Source organism: Lolium rigidum, chromosome 7 (genome assembly GCF_022539505.1).
Source record: "Lolium rigidum isolate FL_2022 chromosome 7, APGP_CSIRO_Lrig_0.1, whole genome shotgun sequence".
Taxonomy (NCBI): domain Eukaryota; kingdom Viridiplantae; phylum Streptophyta; class Magnoliopsida; order Poales; family Poaceae; genus Lolium; species Lolium rigidum.
Genome location: NC_061514.1, coordinates 151,066,170 through 151,079,421, shown reverse-complemented (window position 1 = coordinate 151,079,421; position 13,252 = coordinate 151,066,170).

Genomic DNA, 13,252 nt, shown 5'->3' with positions numbered 1-13,252 from the left:
AAAATTGACTACTCTAAATGGGAACATGTGAATCTTTTGACTTTGAAAACCTTGGAGTGATGAGTCATTCTATTGAAATATTGTGAAGGTGAAAGTGACTTGAATGACATGGTGGATTTGATAAAAACTGATGATTGGGTTCGGATGCGATACCATTCCAATTCTTGAGTACCCCCACAATACCTGCTTATGGGTAGGGCTTTAGCTGGAAATTTATGTGTCTTAGTATGGGTTCCCTCTAAACAAGCGTCATAGAGGTTATGCCGAGGCTGCCTCCGTTGAAAGTGAAATGACGTGAAAAGAGTTGAATGTCCTACCCAAGCCCTGTGCAGTTCCCAAGATGGCAGATTGCTATCACTGGGAGGCCAAACTCATGGGGGAGGTGCCTATACTAGGGTATGTAAGTGAAAGGTTAATGGTTTATGATCCGCATACTGAGTATGATTATTCAGGGATATCCCTGACGGATGTAATCAAATGTTGTGGCACAAGTGTGCAACCTCTACAGAGTGTAAACCTATTCGAATAGCCGTGTCCGCGGTTATGGATGGTTGGATGACCATACTGTTCCGTTGTCAGATGATTTCTAAAAATGAATGGTGAATTTGACTTGATCACAACAGAGTTGTGGGAATGCCACTAATGTTCCCACTTGAGTTAAGTTAGGCAATGAAGAGTCTTTGATTACTAAATGCTTATGAAATAGAACTGGCTTTATGCAAATGAACCTAGAGCTTAGAACCCTCTTACTAAAATTGTTAGTACTTACACTAGTGTTAGTTTGCGAGTACTTTAAAGTACTCATGGTTGTGTCCCTGGCTTTCAAATGGCCAGACTATGAAGAGGAGCAGCAGTATCAGGATGATGGACAACATGACGTCTACGATAACTAGGATCGTCTCCTGACGTCAAGCGTTGCCTATGGAATAGATGGACTTATACTACGTATTTCCGCTATGTGTTTTGTAATTGATCCTTAGATCAACTATTTTTATTAAGACTGGATCATGTGATCCTTTGATGTAAGACTATTACGGTTTGTAATGAATGATGTGCTATGATATGAACTTATTATGTCTCACAAAAACAATCTTCCTGGGATTGCGATGTATGGCATAATAGGCATCTGGACTTAAAAATCCGGGTGTTGACAAGTTGGTATCAGAGCCATTGTTTGACCTTAGGAGGCCCTAGTTAGAATGGACGCCTGAAAAACTTAGTTTCAAAAACAAGTGAAGTGAATACTTATGAAAAACTTATTCACACTCTTACCCTTGAGGTCTTTTCAAAATGGGAAATTCATGCCCTACTTTTCTTTGTAATTATACCTAAAACTTTGACACACTTGCACTTCTCTAACTTACTCATCCAATTCACCTATAGATGGAGCAGCTCAACCACACCAAGTTCTACCAGTTGGGCAACGGAGGAAGCCTGATCTTTGAGAGGGACTTGGATGCTTTATCCGAGCATATCGAGCGCCCGCACCCGGAGTTATTTGGAACTCAAGTCAACGATCAACCCGGAGGAGAGTTGAAGTGGATCATAGTTGCAGATCTGGGGGGGAAGATGGAGCCACCCATGTCCGAGAGGATCCAGTTTTCCATCAGGGAGAACAACTGGCTGGATGGACTCGCTCGTGCTCTACAGGAAGCACTTGCCCGTCTGTGTGGGCAGAATGTGACACAGATCCGGGGCACTCGCTTTGCACACTTTGCAAGGCATGACACCATAGGAGGGCCAATGGACCTTTCACCGCATCCCGAGTTGAAGTATCATGTGGAGCACTTGGACTTCACGCTGCACGAGACCCGCAAGGAGCTGGACAACTCCCGCGTCTACGCCAATCAGACTCACCTCCACATGTCGCAGCAGACCGAGACATCAAGATGCTTGCAAAGGATCGCAAGTCACTCTGCCAGCAGCGTGCCAAGAAGGACTCCACCATTGCTCGCCTCCGCGCGAAGATAGCATCCTTGGAGGAGACTGTCCGAGCACGGGAGACTCGGTTGAGGGAACTGGAAGAAGAAGGTGAAGACATTCAGGGAGGAGCAGCCTACCCGAGTGATGATGATGACTTTGAGGAAGACGAGAACACTGATGTGGAAGACTATGAGTTCATGGAAGCCGGAGAAGATGACTTCATCCCGATAGATGTTGATGATGAGTAGTTTCACTTGAGCACGTGCGTAGGTGTGAGTTTGTATCAGGATCCCTTGTATCGTAGAATGGAGAAATGGTTCTTAAAACCATTGATGTGTTAGCTTGTAATGTGTGTTGTTTGAAATCAATGAAAGTGTTGTTTGATTTCAACATGAAAAGTACTCAAGTTTTAAAATTCTAAACTTACCAAAACAAGCCATAGAAAATTCCCTCTTATCTCATGATCTATCTCAATGTTCAGATGGCCCCTCCAACCCGCAGCACCAATCAGGATACAATGCTGCAGATGCTGCAAATGATGATGGCAGATCGAGAAGTAGAAAGAGCTGAACGGCAAGCCAACCTTGTCGTACTGCAGCAACTAGCCCAGAACAACCAAGGCCATGGAAATCATGATCATCCTGGGTCCAAGCTGAAGATTTCCAGAACACTAACCCTCCCATGTTTAGCAAGATGGAAGAGCCGTTGGACGCATATGACTGGCTCCAAACAATGGAGAATAACTTAGAAGTTGCAGGAGTTGAAGCTGCAGAAAAAGTACTGTTTGCCACCCACTATTTGTCAGGACCTGCTAGAGCCTGGTGGACTAGTGCCCGTGCAATGAATGCGGGACAGATGATGACTTGGGAGGATTTCAAACTCAAGTTTAGCAAGTACCATGTGCCCCCAGGTCTAATCAAGAAGATGAGGGATGAGTTCAGGGAACTCAAACAAGGCAGGATGTCCGTGGTGGAATACCGCGACAGATTCCTCACTCTGTCTAGGTACGCCCCGGATGAAACCGACACCAACGAGAAGAAGAAGGAGAGATTCCTGAACGGACTGCACGATGAGATGCAGACTGTGCTTGTGAACATCCCGTTCGCTGATCTGGAAGCCCTTGTGGACTCTGCCATCCAGATGGAAGGGAAGCTGCATCAAACCAATGAGAATCGCAAGCGCCGAATGATGAACCAGAGTGGGCCCAGCAATACCCCAAGGTATCACCCCAGGTCAAGTGGAGGATTTTCCCCAAGAAACAACAAGCCCCATGTGCCGCTGTCACGTCCGAGTTTCCCCAACTGGAGTGGAGGACACCCAAGGCCAGGAGGCCACAACAACAACAACCATGCCAACAACAATCACTTCAACCATGCCCCAATGAGAGCCCCTGGCAACCACAACAACACCAACACTGCTCCAAGGACTGGGAGCAACGATGTCCCCGTCAGCCCAAAGGACAAGTCAACTGTGACTTGTTATGAATGTGGAATTGTAGGTCACTACTCCAATGAGTGCCCCAAGAAGTTTGCCAAGACTGCCCCCAATACCGCTACACCTTCTCAGCAGCAACGCCGTGTCTCAACCGGAAGGAAGTTTTCCCCAAGCAACCCGAACAACCGTAGCGGCCGCCTCTTTCACATGAATGCCGAAGAAGCCCAGGAAGCACCAGATGTTGTGCTGGGTATGTTTTCTGTTAATTCAGTACCTGCAAGAGTGTTGTTTGATTCTGGAGCATCGCACTCGTTTGTTACTGAAGATTTTGCATGCACTAGTAAGATTCAACCAATCAGTTTGAAACATGTTATGATAGTTCAAATACATGGTTCAACTACAAAATCTAGGAAAAATTGCAAAGATGTGCCTATCAGAATACATGAAATAGATTTTTATGCAAATTTGATTATTCTGGGAACAAAAGGTTTGGAAGTAGTATCGGGTATGGATTGGATGTCAAAACATCATGGATTGATTGATTGTGCCAAGAAGGACATCACAATGACTAGTAGCACCGGAGTGTTAGTAGAACACGTGTCTGAAAGGCTGCCCAGAAAGTTCATCTGCAACCAGAGTTTAGCCAAGCCAACCTTGGATCAGATCAGGGTAGTCTGTAGATACCCCGATGTGTTTCCTGATGATCTACCCGGTATGCCCCAGATCGGAATATCGAGTTTATCATTGAGTTAATACCTGGAACAGGACCAATAGCTCAGAGACCCTATAGTATAAACCCAGCAGAGTTAGTGGAGCTGAAGAAGCAACTAGATGACATGCTGCACAAAGGTCTGATTCGACCAAGTGCGTCGCCTGGGAGATCACCGGTATTGTTTGTGGATAAGAAGGATGGTGCCACTCGTTTATGTACGGATTACCGTAAGTTGAACGATGTCACCATCAAGAACAAGTACCCCCTGCCAAAGATAGAAGACCTGTTTGACCAGCTGACCGGTGCCAGAGTGTTCTCTAAGATTGATCTTTTGACTGGTTACCATCAACTGAAGATTCGTGCAACGGATATCCCCAAGACTGCCTTCACCACTAGATATGGATTTTATGAGTACAATGTCATGTCATTTGGATTGACCAATGTCCCAGCTTATTTCATGAACCTCATGAATAAGATCTTTATGAACTTTTTTTTGGATAAGTTTGTCATTGTCTTCATCGACGACATCCTAATCTACTCCAAGTCAGAAGAAGAACATGAGCAACATTTGGAAGTTATCCTAGATACCCTTAGGGAGCATCAGTTGTATGCCAAGTTCAACAAATGTGAGTTTTGGTTAAAGGAAGTAGGATTCCTGGGACATATTCTGTCTGCAGGAGGAATTGCCGTAGACCCCACAAAGATCAAGACTGTTGAGGAATGGAAGGCCCCAACCACTCAGACTGAAGTCCGTGCATTTCTTGGATTAGCGGGATATTACCGCAGGTTTGTTGAAGGATTTTCCAGCATAGCAAGACCAATGACTCAACTGTTGAAGAAAGACAAGAAATTTGAATGGACTGATAAATGTGAAGAGAGTTTCCAGAAGCTCAACAGCAGATTAACCACAGCCCCAATATTGATCATGCCCGATATTACCAAGCCATTTGAAGTCTATTGTGACGCCTCCAAGATTGGTCTTGGATGTGTGTTGATACAAGAAGGCAAGGTGATATCATATCTGTCTAGGCAACTGAAGCAACATGAGCAGAATTATCCAACCCATGACTTAGAGCTAGCAGCAGTAGTTTTAGCCTTGAAAGTATGGCGTCATTACCTCATGGGTAATCGATGCGAGATCTATTCGGATCACAAGAGCTTGAAGTACATTTTCACCTAGAAGGAGCTGAATATGAGGCAGAGAAGATGGACTGAGTTAATCAAGGATTATGACATGGAAATTCACTACCACCCCGGCAAGGCCAATGTGGTAGCGGATGCCCTGAGTAGACAGCCGAGTCAGTTGAACTCCATGATCGCAGAAGAACAGCCTAGTTTGTATCAAGAATTTGAGCAGTTTAGACTAGAGCTAGTTAGTGAAGGATTCCTAGCGAGCATTGAGCTCCAGCCCACCTTGATTGGTCAGATAAAGGAAGCACGGAAAGGAAATGCCAGCATTGATGGAATCAAGAGCCAAATAGCTGCAGGAAAGGCACCTGGATTTACCGAAGATGAAGAAGGAGTTCTTTGGTACAACGGACGCCTATGTGTGCCATCAGATTCGGAGTTGAAATAAGTCATTTTGAAGGAAGCCCATGATACCCTGTATACCGTTCACCCCGGTGGAACCAAGATGTACCAAGATTTGAAGGAACAATTTTGGTGGCATGGAATGAAGAGAGAGATTGGAAGCTACATAGCCAAGTGTGATATCTGTCAAAGAGTCAAGGAAGAACATCAACGACCCGCAGGATTACTGCAGCCATTACAGATCCCTGAATGGAAATGGGATTCTGCAGGAATGGATTTCATAACGGGATTTCCCAAGTCAAGTAGAGGAAATGATTCTATTTGGGTAGTGGTCGATAGATTAACCAAGGTAGTCCATTTCATACCAGTCAAGACCACATACCAAGGCCCTAAGCTAGCAGAGTTATATATCTCCAGAATAGTGAGCCTGCATGGAACACCCAAGTCAATTGTATTAGATAGAGGATCCCAATTCACCTCAAGATTTTGGCAGAAGGTACACGAAGGCCTAGTAACAAGGGATTAACTTGTCAATGCCTACGTATTGTAGACTAGGGTTTAGTTGGAAGTAGAGGGCAAGTAGATCTCGAAGGTTTCAGTCGAAAAGTACTCGACGATTAAGAAACTAGGGTTGTAGCCTCGGGGGCTACTCCCATCGGGAACACCCGATGAAATTATAAAGAGTATAGTGAGCATATTTCGAGTTATACAAATAAATATACATATACTCCCATCGGGAAGGCAAGATAAGTCATCCGTTGACTCAATAAAATGTGGTATTCCAGCAGCCGAAAGAGCACTCGACAATATATTCTCAGAGCGCCTAAGTCGCGAATAATCTTTGAATGCCGCAAAACTTTGCGAAGGTAAGACCCCAGATCCGTTCTGAGCGGCGTGGCACCGTCTCTGACGTCGTTTGCTACTTTTTTCTGTATCAAAAGATACGAAGAAAAATCCTAACAGACGCGTTAGGTACCCGATAAAACATGACTGGGACTCGACAGATGGTAAGACCTTAAGCGGCACCTGTCGAGTTAACACCATTATCCCGAGATCATGTCCAGGGACGTGATCTTGAAGTAGGTTTTTGCGGATTGCCACTAGAGCAGTTAACTAGTACCTGATCCGTCAGATGAACTAGCCCCAATTACCATTATCCCTGTACAATATATAATTGCGTATTTAAAGATATATGATAGCTTGACAGAGTTATTGGATGATTATAAAGTTGGAGATTTTCCCTGATTCTTCGATTCAAGCAAAATCTCGGGGGCTACTGACATAGGCATCCCCAATAGACCTGCCAAAGATGGTACCCGGGGTTTACTGAAGGCCCACGAGTCGGAGAATATGAAGTTCGGAAGCCCAGTTAGTATTAAGGAAAGTTAGAGTTGTATTAGGAAATATAGACTTGTAACTTTGCGGGTTGAACTCAGAGAGTCTCCCGGAATCTGTAATCTTGTGTAACACGGTATCCTCGGCTCCGCCTCCTATATAAGGGGGAGTCGAGGGACAAAGAGAAGATCGAATCTATTGTCAACACAACCCTAGTTTCTTAATCGCCGAGTACTTTTCGGCTGAAACCTTCGAGATCTACTTGCCCTCTACTTCCAACTAAACCCTAGTCTACAATACGTAGGCATTGATAAGTTAATCGCTTGTCACCTAGGAACCCGGCTGAATTTTAGTACAGCTTATCACCCACAGACTGATGGATAGACCGAAAGAGTCAACCAGATACTGGAAAATATGTTGAGAGCCTGTGTGCTAGAATATGGATCTAAGTGGGAAGACTGCCTGCCTTATGCAGAATTCTCATACAACAACAGTTATCAAGCCAGTTTGCAAATGGCCCCCTTTGAAGCATTGTACGGAAGGAAGTGTCGTACTCCTCTGAATTGGTCGGAAGTCGGAGATAGTCAAATCTTTGGACCAGATATTCTCCGAGAAGCCAAAGAGAAGGTTCACAAGATCCGCGAATACCTCAAGACTGCCCAATCAAGAGTCAAGATAGAAGAGTTATGCCGACAAGAGATGCCGAGAAATGACTTTCAATATCGGAGACTTTGTGTATCTCAAAGTATCCCCCCTTAAAGGAATGCAGATATTTCGACTCAGAGGAAAGCTTGCACCTAGATATGTTGGACCCTTCAAAGTTCTGAGTCGCTGAGGAGAAGTATCATATCAGCTGGAACTGCCGGAGGAAATGTCAGCTGTGCATGACGTGTTTCACATCTCGTTACTTCAGAAGTGTTTGGAGGTTCCTGAGAAGACAGAGGTTTTCAGAAACATCGATCACAAATCGGTGGATATCAACAAGGACTTGACCTATCGTGAATTACCCATTCGTATCTTGGAGGAGGCATTCCGAACCACCCGCACCAGAAGTATCAAGTTCCTAAAGATTCAGTGGAGCAATCATACTGAGGAAGAAGCCACTTGGGAGCGAGAAGATGATATGAAGACTGAATTCCCCGATCTCTTTAGTTCCTAGTTTTCTTTAAGATCTCGGGACGAGATCTTTTGTAAGGGGGAAGGGTTTGTAACATCCAAAATTTCAAATCAATAAAGAGACATTTTCCATTCTTCAAATTTTGGAACCAACAAAAACTTTAATTGATTTATATGTGTTGCATAGTATTAATGCATGTTTGTGTGACATTGCCATGAGGTGTGTTTGAAGTGCTTGATAATGTTTCTAAACCCTAAACCTTGATCATTGGATCAAAGAGACAGAAAGAAAAAGAAAAGAAAGATAAAAATAACACCACATATGAGCCTATGACTATTTTTGCAAAACTCTAACCTAGGCCATTATGCTTTGTGCCAATGGTTTGGAAACATAACTAAACACATAATAACAACTTTTGAATCAAAGAAATACCAAGCAAATCAAAAGATTTAGCAAAACTCACTCAGATAAGATAATGGTCAAATCTGACTTTTATATCAGGGTACCCACTTTGAGCCCTGTATTATGAGATTTCTAAACCAAACCTGCCCAACACTTTGCACCTCAGCCAAGACCTCATCAAGGTGAACACTTTTGGTGTTGACCACTTGGACTGGTTCCTTTTCAATTGATTAATATAAGGATGCCAAGTGGCAACTTTGAAGCAGATTTTAGATCATACCAGTTTTGGATTTCACAAAACTTTGTCCATTTTACAAACCAACACCACCACTGTGTGCCAAACTTTATTTGAATCACACCCATGCAAAAGTTTGAAAAAATTCAAAAATTAAGTTCTTGCGGCCATTTCATCGAACACATGGTTTGTACCAATCTGCCAACCCTAGACATGCTATTAACCTGCAAATTTTGGCCTCAACCATCAAACCTAGGTCAACATTATCTTCCTGGTTAACTCCTTGGACAATGCCAGGCCTTGGTACCCCCTGTACCTTGATGAAATTTACCAAACCATGCCATGCTGTAGTGGTCATGGCACACCACATGCCATCTCCCTCTCCACTCCCATCTAACCTATGTCACCATGTCCTGGACCTCCCTCTCACTCCCCTGAACACGTTGGACACAACCCCTAGCCAAGGAGAAGCCAGCACCAGCCAGCCCAGGACGTGCCCGTGACGTCCAGAGCATGCCAGACGCCGACGTGTGCACGCCCAGAGCGCGCCAGAGCATCGTCGTGCCCCGTCAGCCTCGTCTTCCCCTTGACCTCTCCTTCTGCACCGTGCATCATTACGTCACCCTCTACCTCCCAGACATGCTCACTTGCGCCGAAGAGGACGGTCTCCGTTGTCACCATCGACGACTTTCCGCCACGGTACTGCGAGCTCGCGTCACGCTCCTGCTCGCCACGGACCACCGGTTTCAGTGCCGTAAAGCCCTCCGTGCTCGCCATGAAGTCACCAACACCGCTGCATCATCGCCCACGCCTCTCCGCCACTGTATCGCCGTCGCCATGCTTGACCTGCCCCGCGCGCCTCGGCACCCCGTCGCAACTATAAAAGGAGGCCCCCTCCTCTCCAATTCTCCACGCCAATCTCATTCTCTCATCTCATAACCTCTCCTCGAGCTCTCCCTTGTCCCAATTTACACCGTAGCCCGCCAATTCGTCGCCGGAGTGCTGCGGAGCCGCCGCAGATGAAGACGGCGCTAGGAGCCGCCCCAGGAGCCGCCGCTTGTACCATGAGAACCACCGTCGTCTACAACCTTGCCGTGCATCCTCGCCGATGATCGCCGGAGCGCCGGTGAGCCGCCGACCCCCTAGTGCTCGCCGCCAGTGATGTTGTGCTCGCCGTCGACGACGACGAGCGTGAGCCGTCCGATCTGGATCTAATCCAACGCCCCCCTTTGATCCATACCGTTTCGGCGTTTATAAGTCGCTGACAGGTGGAGCCCCCTGTCAGACGGCCCGCGTGTGCGAGACACACTGCTGGGCCGGCCTTTCTCTTGTTTTCACGGGCCCATTTCCTTTTCCGCCAAGCCCAGTTATTCAAATCTGATTTAATTCATTTAGTTCAAATTCAATACTGATGCCAATTTCAAAATTAAAAATAGAAATATCTACTGAGCCAAATTTTATGAATTTGATATAGTTGGAAAGCTTATGAAATTGTCTAATCAACTACACTGGTCTCAACCCTAGATTTGTTTTAGAACTCTTGTAGTAAAAATAACAAGTCAGTACCTTTTTCAAATTCAAACAATTATGAAAAATCAACCATAACTTATTTTGAGTTGATTCCAACTCTCATAAATCACATTTCACATACTCTACATGAATATGTAAAAATATAGCATATTTGTTACCATGATCATGGGCTGGAGAAAAATAATGGCTATGTGGCCATTTCTAGTCCATTTAAATTACCCAAAATTATTTAGCAAATGGTATGAGAGGTGCCCTCTCATTTAAATCAATGTCCCAAGTAGTTCAATATGAGGTAATAACCTTAGTCTATAGAACCTCATATTTGATTACTTTGTGATATTAATTTATGTCTTTAGTAGTGTTTAAATTGCATGAGATATAGAATCTCATTTATATCATTTTCCCAAATGGTAAATATGAAGTGTTGACCTTGGTCAACATGACATCATACTTATGATTTGAGGACATTAAATCTTAATAAGATTCAATGAGAGGAAATTATTTCTCAAAGGAAATAAATAGAAACCCTAATAAATATTTCAATGAGAGGAAATTATTTTTCTTAAAAATAAAACAAAGCCACCCACCATATTAATAATGTTGTGATGCTAGGATAGCTTGTGTGAACCATTTGTGTGTTAATTATATTACTTAAGCATTGTTTGGTGATTGTATACCTCGTATCCGTTTATAGATGCTAGTACCGAGGACTACCTGGAGGAGGTCTTCTACGAGGAAGAAGAAGAAAACTTTGACCACTGTACCAATCAAGGCAAGCTATACTCTTGCAAGCTACCCTAATGCAAGCTCTACTTGAGCAAGGCACCAATACCATACTACTTTGTGTTTTACTTTCCAAGTCCCAGTTTTTATCTTGCAAAGCTTTTACTTTGATTATCAAGGTTTACTTTTATAGCTAACTTGAGTCTAGATATAGAGTAGTACAAGAACATCAAAGTTAGCCTAGAGAGCTACAAGTTAGTTAGCACCCCTCATGACTAGTTGCTAGTGCTAAAACTAAAATTGACTACTCTAGATGGAAACATGTGAATCTTTTGACTTTGAAAACCTTGGAATGATGAGTCATTCTATTGAAAGATTGTGAAGGTGAAAGTGACTTGAATGACATGGTGGATTTGATAAAAACTGATGATTGGGTTCGGATGCGATACCATTCCAATTCTTGAGTACCCTCACAATACCTGATTATGGGTAGGGCTTTAGCTGGAAATTTATGTGTCTTAGTATGGGTTCCCTCTAAACAAGCGTCATAGAGGTTATGCCGAGGCTACCTCCGTTGAAAGTGAAATGACGTGAAAAGAGTTGAATGTCCTACCCAAGCCCTGTGCAGTTCCCAGGATGGCAGATTGCTATCACTGGGAGGCCAAACTCATGGGGAGGTGCCTATACTAGGGTATGTAAGTGAAAGGTTAATGGTTGATGATCCACATACTGAGTATGATTATTCAGGGCTATCCCTGATGGATGTAATCAAATGTTGTGGCACAAGTGTGCAACCTCTGCAAAGTGTAAACCTATTCGAATAGCCGTGTCCGCGGTTATGGACGGTTGGATGGCCATACTGTTCCGTTGTCAGATGATTTCTAAAAATGAATGGTGAATTGAAAGGTGAATTTTACTTGATCACAACAGAGTTGTGGGAATGCCACTAATGTTCCCACTTGAGTTAAGTTAGGCAAATGAAGAGTCTTTGATTACTAAATGCTTATGAAATAAAACTGGCTTTATGCAAATGAACCTAGAACTTAGAACCCTCTTACTAAAATTGTTAGTACTAGTGTTAGTTTGCGAGTACTTTAAAGTACTCATGGCTGTGTCCCTGGCTATTCAAATGGCCAGACTATGAAGAGGAGCAGCAGTATCAGGATGATGGACAACATGACGTCTACGATAACTAGGATCGTCTCCTGACGTCAAGCTTTGCCTGTGGAATAGATGGACTTCTAGTACATATTTTCGCTATGTGTGTTGTAATTGATCCTTAGATCAACTATTGTATTAAGACTGGATCATGTGATCCTTTGATGTAAGACTATTATGGTTTGTAATGAATGATGTGCTGTGATATGAACTTATTATGTGTCGCAAAAACAATCTTCCTGGGATTGCGATCTGGACTTAAAATCCGGGTGTTGACAATGTATTGTCTAGTCTCTTCCATTATATCGGTCTTTTGGTTGCATTGGTTAGAGCATGCAGTTTTACATGGTATTAGAGCCAAGAGGTCTTGAGTACAAGACCCAACTTGCGCAATAAAAATGAAAATAACCCATTCTCGATCCATGTTTAGGCATGAGGATCCACATGTGAGGGGAGCGTTGAGTATAAATGTATTGCCTAGTCTCTTCCATCAGACCGCTCATTTGATTGCATTGGCTAGAGCATGCAGTTCTTCAGCAATAGAACACAAGTGTTGCCGTTGCTGGATTCAGTAAAGACCACATCATGAGTTTTCATCTTGGACAGTAGGAATGCCATGGGAAACCATGATAGAAGCCATTGGGGCTGGAATACGCCGAGGAGTGAGGCATGACAAGGGAAGGAATCCAAGGGAGAGATAGAACACGGTTTACCCAAGTACGGGTCCTCGATGGTGGAGGAAAACCGTACTTTTACTTGTCTTTATTACCGATCTCTCTGTGAGATTGGGGTGTCATCTTCATGTTACAATGGTAGCTATTGTACCGTATTGGGTCATACCCCTAGGGAGGGGGAGGAGGGGGGGGTGCTGCCGGCTTCATATAGCCAGCTCTCTAGGGTTTAAGGACACAACTACCGACATTGTTTTCTGTTCACATGTTTCGGGAGCATTTGAAGGATCCTCACCCGGTAACTTGGCTGCAAGCATCAATTTGACCTCAACTACACATTAAAGTTGGCTAGAATACCTTAAAGCACTTCAAGGGCTAATGGCGTAGGGATACCAATGAGGTGGTTTCAAGACATGGAGAAGTACCGGAAGGCCTAAGATGTGGCCACACCCACAAACGGATGACTCCTATGCCACCATTAG